This window comes from Indicator indicator, chromosome 1 (genome assembly GCF_027791375.1).
Source record: "Indicator indicator isolate 239-I01 chromosome 1, UM_Iind_1.1, whole genome shotgun sequence".
NCBI classification, from domain to species: domain Eukaryota; kingdom Metazoa; phylum Chordata; class Aves; order Piciformes; family Indicatoridae; genus Indicator; species Indicator indicator.
Window position 1 is genome coordinate 49,302,881 of NC_072010.1, and position 15,851 is coordinate 49,318,731.

Consider the following 15,851-nt stretch of genomic DNA (forward strand, 5'->3'; position numbering starts at 1 on the left):
TTTGAAAGTCTCTAGAGAAGGAGACTCCACAACCCCCCTGGGCAGCCTGTTCCAGGGCTCCGTCACCCTCAATGTAAAGAAATTTCTCCTCATGTTCAGGTGAAATGTTCTATGTTCAAGTTTGAAGCCATTGTTCCTTGTCCTATCACTGTGTACCACCAAAAAGAGCCTGGCCCCCTCCTCCTGACATCCACCCCTCAGATATTTATGGACATTGATCAGATCCCCTCTCAGTCTTCTCTTCTCAAGACTAAACAGCCCCAGGGATCTCAGTCTCCATAAGGGGAGATGTTGAAGTCCCCTAATCATCCTCATAGCTCTCAGTTGGATTCTCTCCAGTAGGTCTCTGTCTCTCTTGAACTGAGGAGCCCAAAACTGGACACAGGATTGCAGGTGTGGTCTCAGCAGGGCAGAGTAGAGAGGCAGAAGAACTTCCCTAGACCTGCTGGACACACCTTTCTTCATGCATCCCAGGATCCCATTGGCTCTCTTGGCCATAAGAGCACATTGTTGTTCCATGGAGAACTCACTGTCCTCCAGCACTCCAAGGTCTTTCTCTGTGGAGCTGCTTTCCAGCAGGGCAGCCCCTAACTTGTACTGATGCCTGTTGTTATTTCTCCCCAGATGCAGGACACTGCACTTGTCCTTATTAAATTTCATGAGGTTTGCCTGCACCCAGCTCTCCAGCCTGTCCAGATCACGTTGGATGGCTACACAGCCTGTCGGGGTGTCAGCCAACCCCCCCAGTTCTGTATCATCAGTGAACTTGCTGAGGGTACTCAGTGCCCTCATCCAGGTCGTTGATAAAGATATTGAACAAAACTGGACCCAGCACCGATCCCTGGGGGACTCCACTTGCCACAGGCCTCCAAGTTGACTCTGTGCCATTGATGATGACCCTCTGAACTCTGTTGTGGAGTCAGTTTGCAATCCACCTCACTGACCAACCATCTATGCCACATCTCCTTAGGTTTTCTATGAGAATGTTATGGGGGAAAAGTGATGAGACAGCTGGAATGTAAAATCCTAAAACACTTGTATCAGTGACCTGCATATTCTCTAAGTAGTTATACAATGCAGGACTCATCTGACTGCGTGTAGATGTCTGTGTCTCACCTAGCTAGACTCCCTGAGTTCCCTTTGCAAACAATTGAGATAAACAGACATTTCTAGGGCATTAATCACTTCATTTTAAAGTAGACCCCTAAAATAGGTCAGTTTAATTGTGCCTTATACTGATATTCACTTGCAAAGCCTCCTATCCTATTTTTCTCAAAACACATAAATCTTCAGTGTTGCTGTTCTTCCATGCAACTTTATTAATTTTAACCAAGAGTTATACAACATATATAATACAGCCTTGTACCACTGATCTCAGGGGAAAGCAGGGACACAACATTATTCTTTGACAACATTTAGTACTTGGTACAACCCAGTATGATTCAAAGTTAACAAAATATAATTTTATGTTTGTTTTTGTTTCTAATGTGTCTCATGTAGGGTGTATCTATTAGAAGTGACTTAATACTATTTAATATGGAGATAGACCCATTAAAATAAAAAAAGAAAAATCACTTCCAATTCTCCCTCAAAATTTATGGCTGCAGTTACGAATTACCTGTAGCCTGATAGTACTATATGCTCCTTCTCATTATCATGCTGTCTTTGAGATACCCTAATTTGCCCTAATTGAGAGATTTTATCAGGACTCAGCATTTATGTAGTCAGTTATTGACATGTGAAATCATGTACCATTTAAGAAATGTGATTTCACATAACAGCACAATGTATTAAACACCTTCCTCTGTTGTTGTCTTTCATATACGGTGTTTCAGAACTACTTTGCTAACTTTGGTTAATAATTTTTATTTCATCATGTTTGTGAAGTATATTAGTACCTTAATCATTAGTTTATCCATCAAAGGTTTTAAAAACTATATAAATATGGAGCCTTAGTTCCTTACTAATTCGGTTATTCAGGACTCCCTATTTCAAGTCATTAATTGCTGAATTTTTCATCTGAATGTGTCAATTAATTGCAAGAGATGTAAAAACAGAGTCAAGCAAGGAGTTCTTTATTGATTATGTTTCTGAGGAGAGTCCTGATCTGTGTTTGTTTTAGTAAGCTCCTGCAGTTTTTTCACTTGATGCAGTGCTTTCAAAGTCAATATGCAAACAACAATCACACTTGATTGAAACCTTTGCCTCTTATAGACTGTGTCAGAGTTCACTGAGACTACAACTCTTTTTCATTTCAGTTCAACTTTGAAATAATTGACAACTAACTTATGTTCAACCAAAGTAAGTGTGGATAAATCCATTATACTAATTATTGTACACTTTCTGACATTGCCCTGGGAAGACAAAGAAAAGTCAGACAAAACCGTAGTGTATGTCAAAATAAGAAATGTGAAACAAAAAGATATACTAGAGAAATTCCTAATAATAAAAATGTTACTATTCTAGAATGATAAAATAATGAGAATGAAAAATCAGAGATACAATCCTTGGGGAATAGCTGAAGCAAGAACACATTTGCTTCAGGGACTCATGTGGATCTAAAAGACCTTACATATATGTATTTCTGGGGGAGGGAAATTTTTTATATATATATATATATATATATATACACACACAAATAAATATGTATATATGATATTATATTATAAACTATATTATAAAATTTTATATGTATATCCTTCTGTTATTGATTCTTTTTTTCAGGTTTTTGTTACAGGACAGAAGTATTTCTCAGATAATAATGCACTTATTTTATTAAATCTGCATTGAAGCCTACAAATATTATCACCATTTTCAGAGAAATAACTTAGGTTAATTTAGGAAAAGAACAAATACCACCAAACATATTAAATTATTGTATGGAAAGTTTTTCTTATTTTTCAATTTGTACCATAAGTGAAAGAGCATCACAGAGAGAATATTCTGTCTTTACTTTCCACTGAGTAATTTATCAGCTTATCACAGGCCCTAAAAAGAAAATAGCAATCCTATAATGAGAATGAGAATATTTTGCAAACTGCTCTAGGTGGACTTGCTTTACCAGGAAGGTTAGACTAGTTGATCTCCAAAGGTCTCTTCCAGCCCTTACCTTTCTGTGATTCTGTGATTCTAGAAGATTTTGTGATGTGAGAAACATACCTCTTTTTCTTTTGCTTCCATTCAGTATATGAGCAAAAAGCAGTGATCATGATAGTAAACATTTCTTTAACGACCATTTAAGACTGCATGAAACTGTCTTGAAATGTGGATTAATAAAATGAAAACATAGACATCTGAGTTGTGTAGACTTGTCCAGATTCCTTCTACAGAGCAATTATAAAACTTAGGTGAAGGTAAACATGCAATTAATTTCCAGGAAATTATTATGTAGTCCTTTCTTAATTAATTAATATAGTTAGTCAATATAAAGTGTCAGATCTTGGAAGCAAGATTATATCATATCTATTGCTAATAATTTTATTTGTTTCAGTCTGATTCAGCCTAGTAGTCCTTTCCTATTCTTGTCTGAACAGTAGTTCACTGTTCCCTCACTGTACTCCTTTTCCCAAATGTCCTTTTCTTTTTTCTTTTGTTGAATTATAATATTTATTATTACACCCTTAGCAGTCATTCTCACAGAAAATATTTCATGTGCTAATCTAATTTTTACATTGTGAATTGAAACAATTGCTTTTTTTTTTCCCTTGAAATCTCTCACTGTGCCTAACACCTTTTCAAATCATAGTAGCAACAGTTATTGCAGGCCATGAAAAAGAAATAACAAAACAGTAAACCCTTTATGTTGTTCTGTGCTTTCTGTATTTCTCTGGAAGACGTGTTGTTTGGGATGATTAGAAGATCCGCTTTTGAAGAACCTGAAAATTGCTTTCAAGAAATTGGGTGAAATTGCATTAGATCAAGCTCTGTTTTAATAAAGAAAGAAGATAGAACTTGTACTAATGTGATAGTTTTTTTCCTCAGTACTTACACATTAGATAGTCTTTAGCCTGTGAATTGGAATTCATTGAAATAATTATGGAGTTGCCTTCTTAATTTATCTAAGTTCAACACGAGAACTATTTTCTACATACCTTTAGACCTACAGAACAAAGAGAAAACATTTTTGCTTGTATGAGAATTTTTTTTATGTTTTTACAGGGATCTTAATTTTTTTCTTATTGCCCCATCTTTCTACAACTGGATAACTATATTTCTACATCTATAAATTGTGCCTAAATATATCTCAGAAATGCCTCTGTCTCTCTCTTGACTGTGGAAGAACCCAAAAGTCTCACTGTTAATACATGGAAAATTTAATTCTGTGGTTTGCCTTCCACAAGTAAGAGTCCTGAATCTCATTCTCCTCCCAGGCAAATTTCTTGTTAGCTCTTTTAACTAATTAGTTTGTTCAACTCCAGCAATCCCATCTTGAAGGATTTTTTTTTTTTTAGGAGATAGATTATTGATACTTTGATCCATAAGTTTTAATTTATTCATGAAGAAAAAGATTTCTGGAAAATCCTATCTTGTCCTTAACAGCATTTCTCTGTGTATATGTGTATGTGTACAATACAGTTTGTCTTCATTTCCATGGATACATGCTATTACGAATTTTTGCTCAAAAAAAGCAAGAGTAAACAAATTGCACTGGCAAATGTAAAAATAGTAATGGAGTTTAAAATGGACCTAGGCTCCTATATTTCTTTTGTCCCAATCCCATCCATCAATTCCCTCTTGCCTATCTCAATATCAAGGAGTTTTCACCTTTTGAAATGGTCATGTACCATGATTCACCACTCAGTGTAAGATACAGTATTTTAAGTTTAGTTCATTTCTGTTTAAAAGAAACATGATCTAACAAATTCATGTCTGTGGAAAATGGTTTCTTATTTGGTGATAAGAAGAAATTTTGTCCTAAGTTTCATTCATTGTGACACTTTCAAGGCAAATCTACAATTATGAAATAATTTAGACAACATATGATTAAGTAAGATTACCTGGTCCTCAGTAAATATTCCTGTAGTTTTCCTTTGAAATAAATTATCTCAAATACCACTTTTCATTTATTTCCTGCTATTTTGTAGAGACATAGAAGCCTACTAGATCCTCTAAAGAGCTGAATTAACTTTACATTTGCAAGTGTATAATACAGTGGAAGAATTTTGTTCTCATCAGTTAAAACAACCTTTGACATTTTATTTATAACTTGGCTTTTAAAACACTGACAGGACACCAGGCAACATTTATAAAGCGTGTCTGGAAGCAATATATTTGTTCTCCTTAACTGAAATCCATTCACCTTGATAGTATGAGCTCATGTAGGAAAAATGACCCAGAAGATAAGATCATTCTTATTAGGAAAGAAAGTGTACTCACAGAGATTTAAATTAAAGTGAAAGCATGTTTATTATCTTAACTCATGCAAGTACATGTTTATTATCTTAACTCATGCAAGTAAATGTATCAATCTAATGATTTCTTTCTTCTGTGTATGTTTTTGTGGTTCCATGTAATCAACCTAAATTTTACAGCATTTTTTTTTTAATGTTTACCTCATTTAGTCTTTACAACACAAATATAGGATCCTACTTTTTTTGTTATACACAGGCAGGTTTTATTGAAACTGAAAAGGGGTTATGTGTATAAATTTAAGCAAATAATTCACCCTCCAAAGACTTTTGTGATTTTTTTCCTAGTTGCTTGCTAGGACAAGCCAGCAAAGGACAGCTTTCCTTCTTTTAGTCAGTTTCCACTTTCCAAAGAAGAGGTGGGAAAGCAATTTCTCCTTTCATCTGTGTACATATAATGAGTTTCTCCTCACACATTCCTCAAATCTCAGTTTTATCCCCTTTACTCTTCTCTCTAAATTTGCACCTTATTTATGTTCATTTTTTTCACCTATGTGTTTCTTATTATTATTTCTCATTATTCTTTTGGCTTATAATTTAATCATACCATTAGTCTTTTTTGTATAAATGGACCAAGTCTTACCACTACCTTAAAGATATTTTCCTCCTTCCATATACCCACAACATGTAGCTAAAATCCTGCCTATTTCTAGACCATTATAAGATCTTTTGTTCACCTCCTATATCCTCTGTAAATTGCAGTTACTACAAGAGAATTTTTAACTTGTTGATGAATTTTGATGAATGGAAGCTTGCAAGCAGATGCATCTACTGACCAACTTCTTAGCGTAAAGTGAATTATTAACCTGAAGATAAATAATAGCTACCATGTAGGGTATATATTCCTTATTTCTTATTTTCATAAACCTGAAATTGTCTTTAATTTAGTTGTTCAAATTCTAGGAGGAGCAATGGTGCATTTTCATATTGCTTCTAATAGCCAGAGCTGCTAGTCACTCTGTTAAAAAGTAGATCTCTTACTTGAACTGCTCATTTAGTCTTTGTAGCCTGTGACATAAACAGAGGACGATTGCTCAGACCTATCTCTTCTCTTAAAGGGCAAACATCCAAACTGTCAGCCTCTGAGATGTCTATCTTTCTTGCCTACACAGAAATGCAAACTAGATTACTTGATGATTAGATTAACTGATTTTCATGGCTAGTGTTGTGTTCCTTAGCTTGCTTTCCTGTACACCTATTAATGAAAAGGAAAAATAAATAAAAGGAAAGAAATATTCAAGCATAGCTTCTAAAATCTCAGACTGAAAATACAATGAAACTGAACTGAAGAAAAAGCATTTAGGCAACAAAAGGTACACATATATAATGTACTGTAGTTACCCTTCAGCAGAAGGGAATTAGTACAAAGTCATCTCTTATTTCTCTTAATTTCAATAAGCCATATCATACACTGTTTTGATAAGCTCTTTTCTGTCATCTTTTCATGAATTAAATGGCAGAATTACATCTCTGCAAATAAATATTTTCTTTGTAAGTTGATTATAGGTGTGGATACCATTGAGGAGCTTGCCATCCTTCTTAATCAATCAAAACATTCTTGATAGGCTATTAATGTTCTCTGCACAGCCTTGACATATTCAAGATAGTGAAGAAGTCTGTTTCAAGCTCACAGTTACAGGGAGCAATATTTGCTTTGCAAACAACTGACCCAATACCTATCAAGATCAATCAGACTATTTAGCTACAATCGTGTAACTAAGAAAAAGTAAGATCCTCGTTCTAATCTGAGAGCGCCTCCTCTGTATGCTGTGTAGACACTATCTTTAAGTGGAACTCCAAGTGCTTAAGCAAGGCCCATGCTATGATAACCCCTTGAGTGAGCTTATGTTTTCAGTAGAAAAAAAGCAGGCTGAAGAGAGCTCTGACAAAATCTGAATTGGACTTTGGAATTGGACATTAAAAATCAAACAACATGGAAATCAGAAAGAGCATGAACCAAACCTGTCTATGTGCAGTAATGGTGTCTTGGTGTTTTCTGTTAAGTGCTGTTGATCTAAGTTATTGCTAGCTTTTAATATTCAGCAATGACCAATTGTTGTAGATTAAATTGAACCTGCTGCTGTTATTCACACCATGCTGCAGTCATGCCAGCTTCAAAAGTGAAAGTGCTGACTGGAGCAAAGTATTACAGAGATGGAAGTTCAGATTGCAGCACGGGACGCTTCCTGTTCTGGTTGCTGCTTCTGGGTTCCTGTCTCCTCAATACAAGACATTTTTTTTGTGGTGAGGGAGACAGAGCACTGGATTAGGCTGCCCAGAGAGGTTGTGGAATCTCCTTCTCTGGAGACTGCCAAAACCCACCTGGATGCATTCCTATGCAGCCTGCCCTAGGTGACCCTGCTTTGGCAGTGTTTGGACTGGATGATCTCTGGAGGTCCCTGCCAACCCCTAACGTTCTGTGATTCTGTGATTCTGAGTCAGAAATAATATGAAACAGGAGAAAAAGGGAGAAAACATAAGAAAACAGATTAATCAGGCTGTTAATAGTATTTTATATCTGTAGGCAGATATAATGTCATTTAAGAATGGAGATGTAGATGAAGACATGTGAAGGCTATAGTGTTATTGTTTTGTCTTCCGGAAAATGTTGAAAATGTTTTTCCATTTAATTATATGCAGTATGACATTGTAGACAAAGAAAAAGCGAATAGCCAGTCTTCTCTATTGTCTTATCAGTGACCTACAGCAAGAAGAATTAATTTGAACTGTAAATAGGATAAAACTGGATTTTTTTTTTACACTTTGTGACACAATGTTTCTGTCTGAAAATGAGAAGAAATATTTTGGGTTTATTTCACTGAGTAACTACAGAGGTAAATACATGAAGGTCTTAACAGCACTAATCGCACTGAGTCTGTACCAGGGCATTTTGATCTGCAATCTGCAGGAGGCTAAAAGAGAGCTCTATAAAACCCTGAGTGTCACGGAGAATGTTGTTTACTCTCTTTCCTAGTGAAAGGTCTGTGGTGCCAGGTTCAGAACAAATAAAAGGAAATACTTCTTCACACAAAACCCCATTGAACTGTTTGCCACAGGACACTTTGAGTGTTCCAAGTTTACGAGTGTTCAAAAGAAGTTTTGGACAGATTTTTATAGAAAAAACTCCATTAAACAGAAAGCAATCACATCTGGGTCAGGAAGACCTTGGGTCATAAATCATTATATGCTGGAAGAATGCAAGCATCTAGGAAAACACCATTACACGTGTCCTGTTCTTTTGCTGTTGCCTAAGCATCTGCATTGTTCCTGTCAGAAACTGCACATGGAACTGCAAGGATTTTAATAATGACTTTATATGCCATTCTTTGGCTATATTCTTAAACATGACAAGATGTCATGAGACTATGTAGGGAGAAAATTGGAAGTAGCAAAGACCAATTAAAACTTAATGTCTTCTACTACTAAAGACAATAGAAAATGTTTCCATACATTTGTTAAAAACAAAAGGAGAACTAATGAAAATCTCCATCCTTTATTGGATGAAGGAAGAAAGAGTGACCAAGGATGAAGAAAAGACTAAGGTAATCAATACCTTCTTTGCCTTAGTCTTTAGTAGTAGAACTAGTTGTTTTCTGGATACTCAGTTACCTCAGCTGGAAGTTAGGGACAAGGAATAGAACAAAACCCACATAACAGAAGAAGAAATGACTAGTGACATGCTACAATTGGACCCACACAAGTCTATGCAGCCAGATGGGGGTCACCCTGAGTGCTAAGGGATAATAACAAGACATTTTCCATCATTTATCAGCAGTCCTGGCTAACCAGAGATGTCCCAGTTGATTGAAAGTTAACAAATGTGGCACTCATCTTACAATAAGGGCTGGAAGAAGGATCCAGGGAACTACAGACATGTTAGTCTGCCCTCAGGAAGGTTGTGGAGCAGATCATCTTGAGTGCCATTATGCAGCACATGCAAAACAAACAGCATATTGGGCCCAGTCAGCACAAAACCAGATCCTACTTGTAAAACCTGACCTCCTTCTATAACAAGGTAACATTCTTAGGGGATAAGGTAAAGGCTGTTGTGTACCTGGACATTAGTAAAGCCTTTGACAACAATTGCCATAGCATCCTCCTGGAGAAAATGGCTATTCATGGCTTGGACGGCCATATGCTTCACTGGGTTAAAAAACTGGGAAGATGGCCAGAGTCAAAGAGCAGTGGTGAACAGAGTTAAATCCAGGTGGCAGCTAGTCACAAGTGGTGTTCCCTGTAGACAGTATTTGGGCATCAAAAGAGCTGCATCCTCCACTTGGGTCACAACAACCCAATGCAATGCTTAGGGTAGAGTGGTAGGAAAGCTGCCCAGCAGAAAAGGACTTCGGGATGATGATTGACAACCAGCAGAATAAGAGCCAGCAGTGTGCCCAGGTGGGCATACAACAACACTGTATGAGAAATAGTGTGGCTAGCAGGAATAGAGAGGTGGTTGTACCCCTGTACTTGGCACTGATGAGACGAATACTGTGTTCAGTTTTGGAACCTTCGCTATAAGAAAGATATCAAGGTGCTGCAGCAAGTTCAGAGAAGGGCAATAGAACTGGTAAAGGGTCCAAAGAACAGGTCCTGTGAGGAGCAACTGAAGGAGATGGGATCCTCTAGTCTGCAGAAGAGGAGTCTGAAGGGAGACCTTATTGCTCTTTTTAACTACCTGAAAGGAGGTTGTAGTGATGTGGGTATTGGTCTGTTCTCCTAAGTATCAAGTGAGGGAATGAAAAGAAATGGCCCCAAGTTGCATCAGAGATGGTTTGGATTGGACACTAGGAAAAAATTCTTCACTGTACTTGAATGAGTTGCTCACAGGAGTGGTTGAATTATTATCCCTGGAGGTATTTAAAGGACCTGCAGACCTGATGCTTAGGGACATGGTTTAGCAGCAGACTTGGTAGTGTTAGATCAATGGCTGGATAAATCTGTGATTCCATGATTCACAAATAGCAGCCTAATGTGTATATGTAGACTTGCAAAGGGATTAAACTCCAACTCAAGAGTTCTATAAATGAGCATTAATGTAAAAAATATAATAGTAAATATATATATTTTAAACATTATTCAAGTCAAATCAACATGAAAGCTCTTTATTATCTTGTATTGCTGCAAATGTCCTTTGAGTTCAAGATTCCAAATAATCCCAAGATGCCCTCCTCTTGTCAGCCTCCCAAACAAGAAAGTTTATCTGTTTTGAAGTCAGTTGGAGGATGCCAAGTTATTTTAATGTATTTCCATGTATTTATGTATTTGAAATATAAATAATGGAACTGAAATATCAGCACAAATATAGCTGACAGCTTCATCTAGCCTTTTCTATTTTTTTTTCTTAAATAATTCTGAAGACAAAATGGAAAGATGCATTACTATAGTCAATTTCATGCTGATGCTGTGACTCATGGTCAATTTATTTTATGATAATGTGATGAGGAAGGCTTAATTTTATACATTTAGTTGCTGAGCTTGGGAATGATACAATGACAATTTGTAATCTTATGACAAAACTAATTTTTGTTTGGCTAACATTGTTATCAGGTCTTTGTTTTCCATCTCAGTTGAGAAAAAAAGAAGTTCTCCATGGGCTGATAAATACCAGGATTTTAATAGCAGATATGTCTGAGTTCAAAATAGAAGTGGCTCATTAGCATGAAATAGCTTAACACTGTCAAGTGTATTGAACAGAAAATTGAAAGTGTAAAAATACAGTTGTTGAAATCTTTTTGTGGATCCTTGAATTGCTGATCACATATGGAACACTATTAGGGATTATTTTACATTTGTCCTGAGATCCCAGAGGATACACAACTTTCGTTGACTCTGGCTATGCTGTTATTTCCAATGACAACAGGAATAAAAGCTTGCTAAACCATGACCCCACTGTAAGATTCACACTTAACATTAAATTCAAACCCTGTATTCTGCAACCATGACAATACTTTCAGAGCTCCAAAATGCAGCAGTGCTGCGATAGAGGTTGAACTTCTATGTGGCCTACTATACAAGAACAATGAATTAAAGCAAATTATTTTTGGAGCTATATTGTTTTCCCATTTATTAATCTAAAACCAAAAACCATTGGCTTAACATTGTGAGTAACAAAAACAAGTAAAGCTAGTAAAAACTATTTAAATTTACATATTTCACACAACAGTATGCAAGCTTCACCTTTTCCAGGTTGTTGCTGGAATTCAGTTCCACCAAATTATTTTCTTTAAAATAATTGGCTCAATATGTATTTCTGAATCCAGACAGATCATCAGTGGAGCTTGGTATAGTGGTCTTCATAGTAGCTAATATATGGCATTATGTTTTGAATTTGAAGTCATCCATTGTGGTCCTCCACTCATGTGAGGTTCTATGCTTCCCGTGACATCCTAACTCTTGGACTGATCATAGAACTCCACCTTGTCCTGGTTTTTTGCCTCAGCTATATGCATTGGTATATACCACCAGCACTTTTGGTGGCTGGACATGGGGTTGGAGAGCATTCTTTACTTTGGTACATGTGCTAATCCACCCTGTTGCTTGTGAATACAGTTGTGTCACAACTTTGGATCACAGCTCCCAAGTTTGTTCATTTAAAGCACAATTCATTATTAGCCAATCTATTGGCAAAGATTCTCCTGCTTATTCTAGATAAATGGACTTCATCTCTCCTCAGTAGCCTGTATTAGTCAAAGAACTTGTGATTGTAGAAACCAAAGGCCTGATGACACTACCAGATACAAAGCCACTTACATGCATAATAAATTTACTTATATCTAAACCCCTATTCTCTGACTGGCAAGAAAGTGAATGAAAAGAAGCCTGAAGTAATTTTAAAATCTTCTGTTATCTTTAGCTGAAGGTTTTGGGTTGTTTGTTTGCTTTTTTTTTTTCCTTTTCATTTCCTCCCTCTGAATTAATTTTTGTTTATTCACTACTTTCTGTGACTAATATAATGACATATATGGAACCACGTTATCTAAATATTAATGATGACAAGGTCTTTTTTTCCAGAGTTCATATTTAATATTTTTTCTTTCAAAACATATTGCTTATCTTTCATGTTTTGAACATGTCATATGCAAACATAAAATCTACAAACCAAAGTGAAATATGCAACTCAAGGGAAATTTCTTATAGAGAGAATATAAGAATGTTAAGGTTTCACTCCAAACTTGAATGAAACCATGCTTAAGTTTCCATTTTTATTTTTTTTTCCAGCTTTAGTCAAGCTGTTGTGGAGTCATAGTGAAGTTAATTTGATCCAGTAGCTTTTAATGTGCATCAGAATCCCATATGATACAAAACAATAAATTTTAATCAGTACAGATACAGATATAATTTACAAGAAGCACCTATTTACACCTACAGGTCACTTCTTTAAGGAAAAAGGTAACTCTTCAGTAATTTCAGTAATTAGTCTAACACTTCATGCACAATAATTCCATTTTACAAATATTCTATAAAAAAACCTCTTAGGCTACTGGAGATTTCCCTTAGTGAACAGAGCCTCAAGTTCCATAGTTAAGATCTTAGTTAATTAAACATTAATGTCTTAATTTACTGTATGTGCAACATAATTACAGAACTAGTTTTAGAGTAATTTATCATTTATGGAATATAGAATAAAAATAAATCTGTTTAATCATGCTTTAATCAAACAATCAATTTATCAATTAATTCATCATATCACACCTAGTCTACAGCTCTCTAATTAAGACTTGGAGTCAAACTTCAGTATCTACCACTGTGTCTTGACAAATTGATTTTATGTCACAGTTAAGATGAAAAAGCTTTTCAAATATCACTGATGCTATTTTCTTCCTTAAGAAATCAGAAACATTTTATTTTAAGTTTGCATTTTCTGTAGTTTAACTTCTCATTAGTACCTTATACAAAGCAATCGTGCCCGGTTTATTTTCCTTGAAATAACCATATTCCATAAAGTCCACGAACAAAGCACAAAAGTTCCAACTGACAATGATTTTTCATACTCTAGAAAACTATAAACCCATTTTTTAATTCCATTTTAGCATGGTTGTATTTTTTGTCACATTTCACATCTGCCTGATGCATAGAATCATAGAACAGTAGGGGTTGGAAGGAACCTCTGGAAATCATCGAGTCCAACCCCCCTGTCAAAGCAAGATCACCTAGGGCAGGCCACACAGGCACTCCTCCAGATGGTTTTCTAAAATTGCTAGAGAAGGATACTTCACACCCTCTCTGGGAAGACTGTTTGAGTGCTCTGTCATTCTCTTAGTGAAGAAGGTTTTCCGCATGTTTAGATGCAACTTCTTGTGTTCTAGTTTGTCTCCCTTGCCGCTTGTCCTGTCATAGGGCATCACTGAAAAGAGATTGGCCCCTTCTTCTTGATACCCATCTTTCACATATTAATAAACATTAAAAAGATCCCCTCTCAATCTTCTCTATTCAGGCTAAACAGCAACAGCCCCAAGTCTTTCAGGCTCTTCTCATAAGAGAGATACCCAGTCCCCTAATCATTCTCATAGCCCTCTGTTGGACTCTATCCAGTAGTTCCCTGTCCCAGTTGAACTTGGGAGGCCAGAATTGTACAGAATACTCCAGATGAGGTCTCACCAGGCCACACTCTTCTTAATAAAAAACAGGATACCATTTGCAGTCATGGCCACAAGCACATACTGCTGTCACATGGATGACTTGTCCACCAGGTCTCCAAGACCCTTTGCCATAGAACTATTTCCAGCAGGTCAACCCCTAACCTGTACTGATGTTATTTCTCTCCAGGTGCAGGACTCTGCACTTATTCTCATTGAATTTTATTAAGTTCCCCTTTGCCCAGCTCTCCAATCTGTCTGGGTCACACTGAAAGGCAGCACAGCCTTTTGGTCTTTCAGCTAATCGTCTCAGTCTCATATCATCAGCAAACTTGATGAGGGTGCGCTCTATCCCTTTATCCAGGTCATTGGTTAAGATGTTGAACAAAACAGGACCCAGTACTGACCCTTGGAGAACATCACTAATTACAGGCCTCTGACTGGACTCTGAACCATTGATCACAACCCTCTAAGCTTTAGCCAGTTCTCAATCCTTCTCACCATCCTGTCTTCTAGCCCTCACTTCTTGAGCGATGAGGATGTTATGGGAGACACTGTCAAAAGCCTGGCTATAGTCAAGGTAAATATCCACTGCTCTCCTGCATTGAAGGGATAAGTTTCAAATGAACAGGAAAAAAACTGTAGAAAGTAGTTACAAGAAAAGTGATGTTCTGATGCATAAATTAGGCTCTTCTTAGGACACAAGTCAGGCTCAAAATCCCTACAAACAACCCACTGCTGTAAAGATTATTACTTTGATCATGTGATATCTTGTGATTAATCTTGATTTATACAGGCACAGAGATTATTGCTCTTCTTTGCCAGATTCAGTATTGTATAAAATTTATTGCCACTGCTTACATTATAAAGCATACTTCAAATTCTATCTTGAAGTGGAGATGTTCATATGTTTTACATGATGTTGATGATAATGAGAAATTAAAAACTATACAGAGAATCTACACATTTTTTTCAATCAGTAAAGATTCTTAAACACTTTCTTGAAATATGTATGTATACATCAGCAAAATTCAATTACTCAAGAAGCTACTTTGCAATAGGTAGATATTTGACAGATGTACGTGGAGAGTTTTATTGTCATGTATCTGAATTTTAAAGCCAAGGTCAAAAGTAAGTGGACTGAGGCCACAATCTGATTTTATGTGTCACTGGGTATTAAAAATCTGTTGTCATTTGACTCATTTTCTTGAGAGACCAGATTGTGCAATTTCTCAAAGACAAGCTGAGAAAGACTATAAAACTTGATATGTTCTTCACAAGTCATGCATTTGTAGTTTTTCTATGTTTCTAGAAGAGCACTGAATTGGCAGAGAACAAGATCTCATCCTATCAGCATTAGAGGGAAAACATTTTGTTGTCTTCTGACTTCCAGTTGAATTCCAGATCTCAATTTCAGACTTCCTTTAAGAGTGTCTTCATCTCCTTTGTCTTCAAGTAGCAGAAAATATTTTGAAAAAATGTTGGTTATTTACGAGAAATCTTGCATAACGACAGGTTAAAGCAAACCTGAATGGGCTAACCAGCAAAATAATCTCTATTGTTTGTTTCTACTCCATTCAGTGATTCTATTACAGATTTTGCAAATGTGTTGTATAAAGTTGCCACAACAAATTTTGAAACAGTAACAAAATTTGGGAGTATTACAGCTTGACTGATATATTGCTTTGCTGAAAAGAGTTTGCTCTGTATAAACTAAGGTGAAAGAGCTTGTTGTTGACCTTATTCTGGATAAAGAAAATTAGTGATAGCTTATATTTTGCCTCAACAAAGGGAAAGGTTCAAATTAACAGAATCACAGAATTTCAGGGTCTGGAAGGGACCTCAAAAGATCATCTAGTCCAACCCC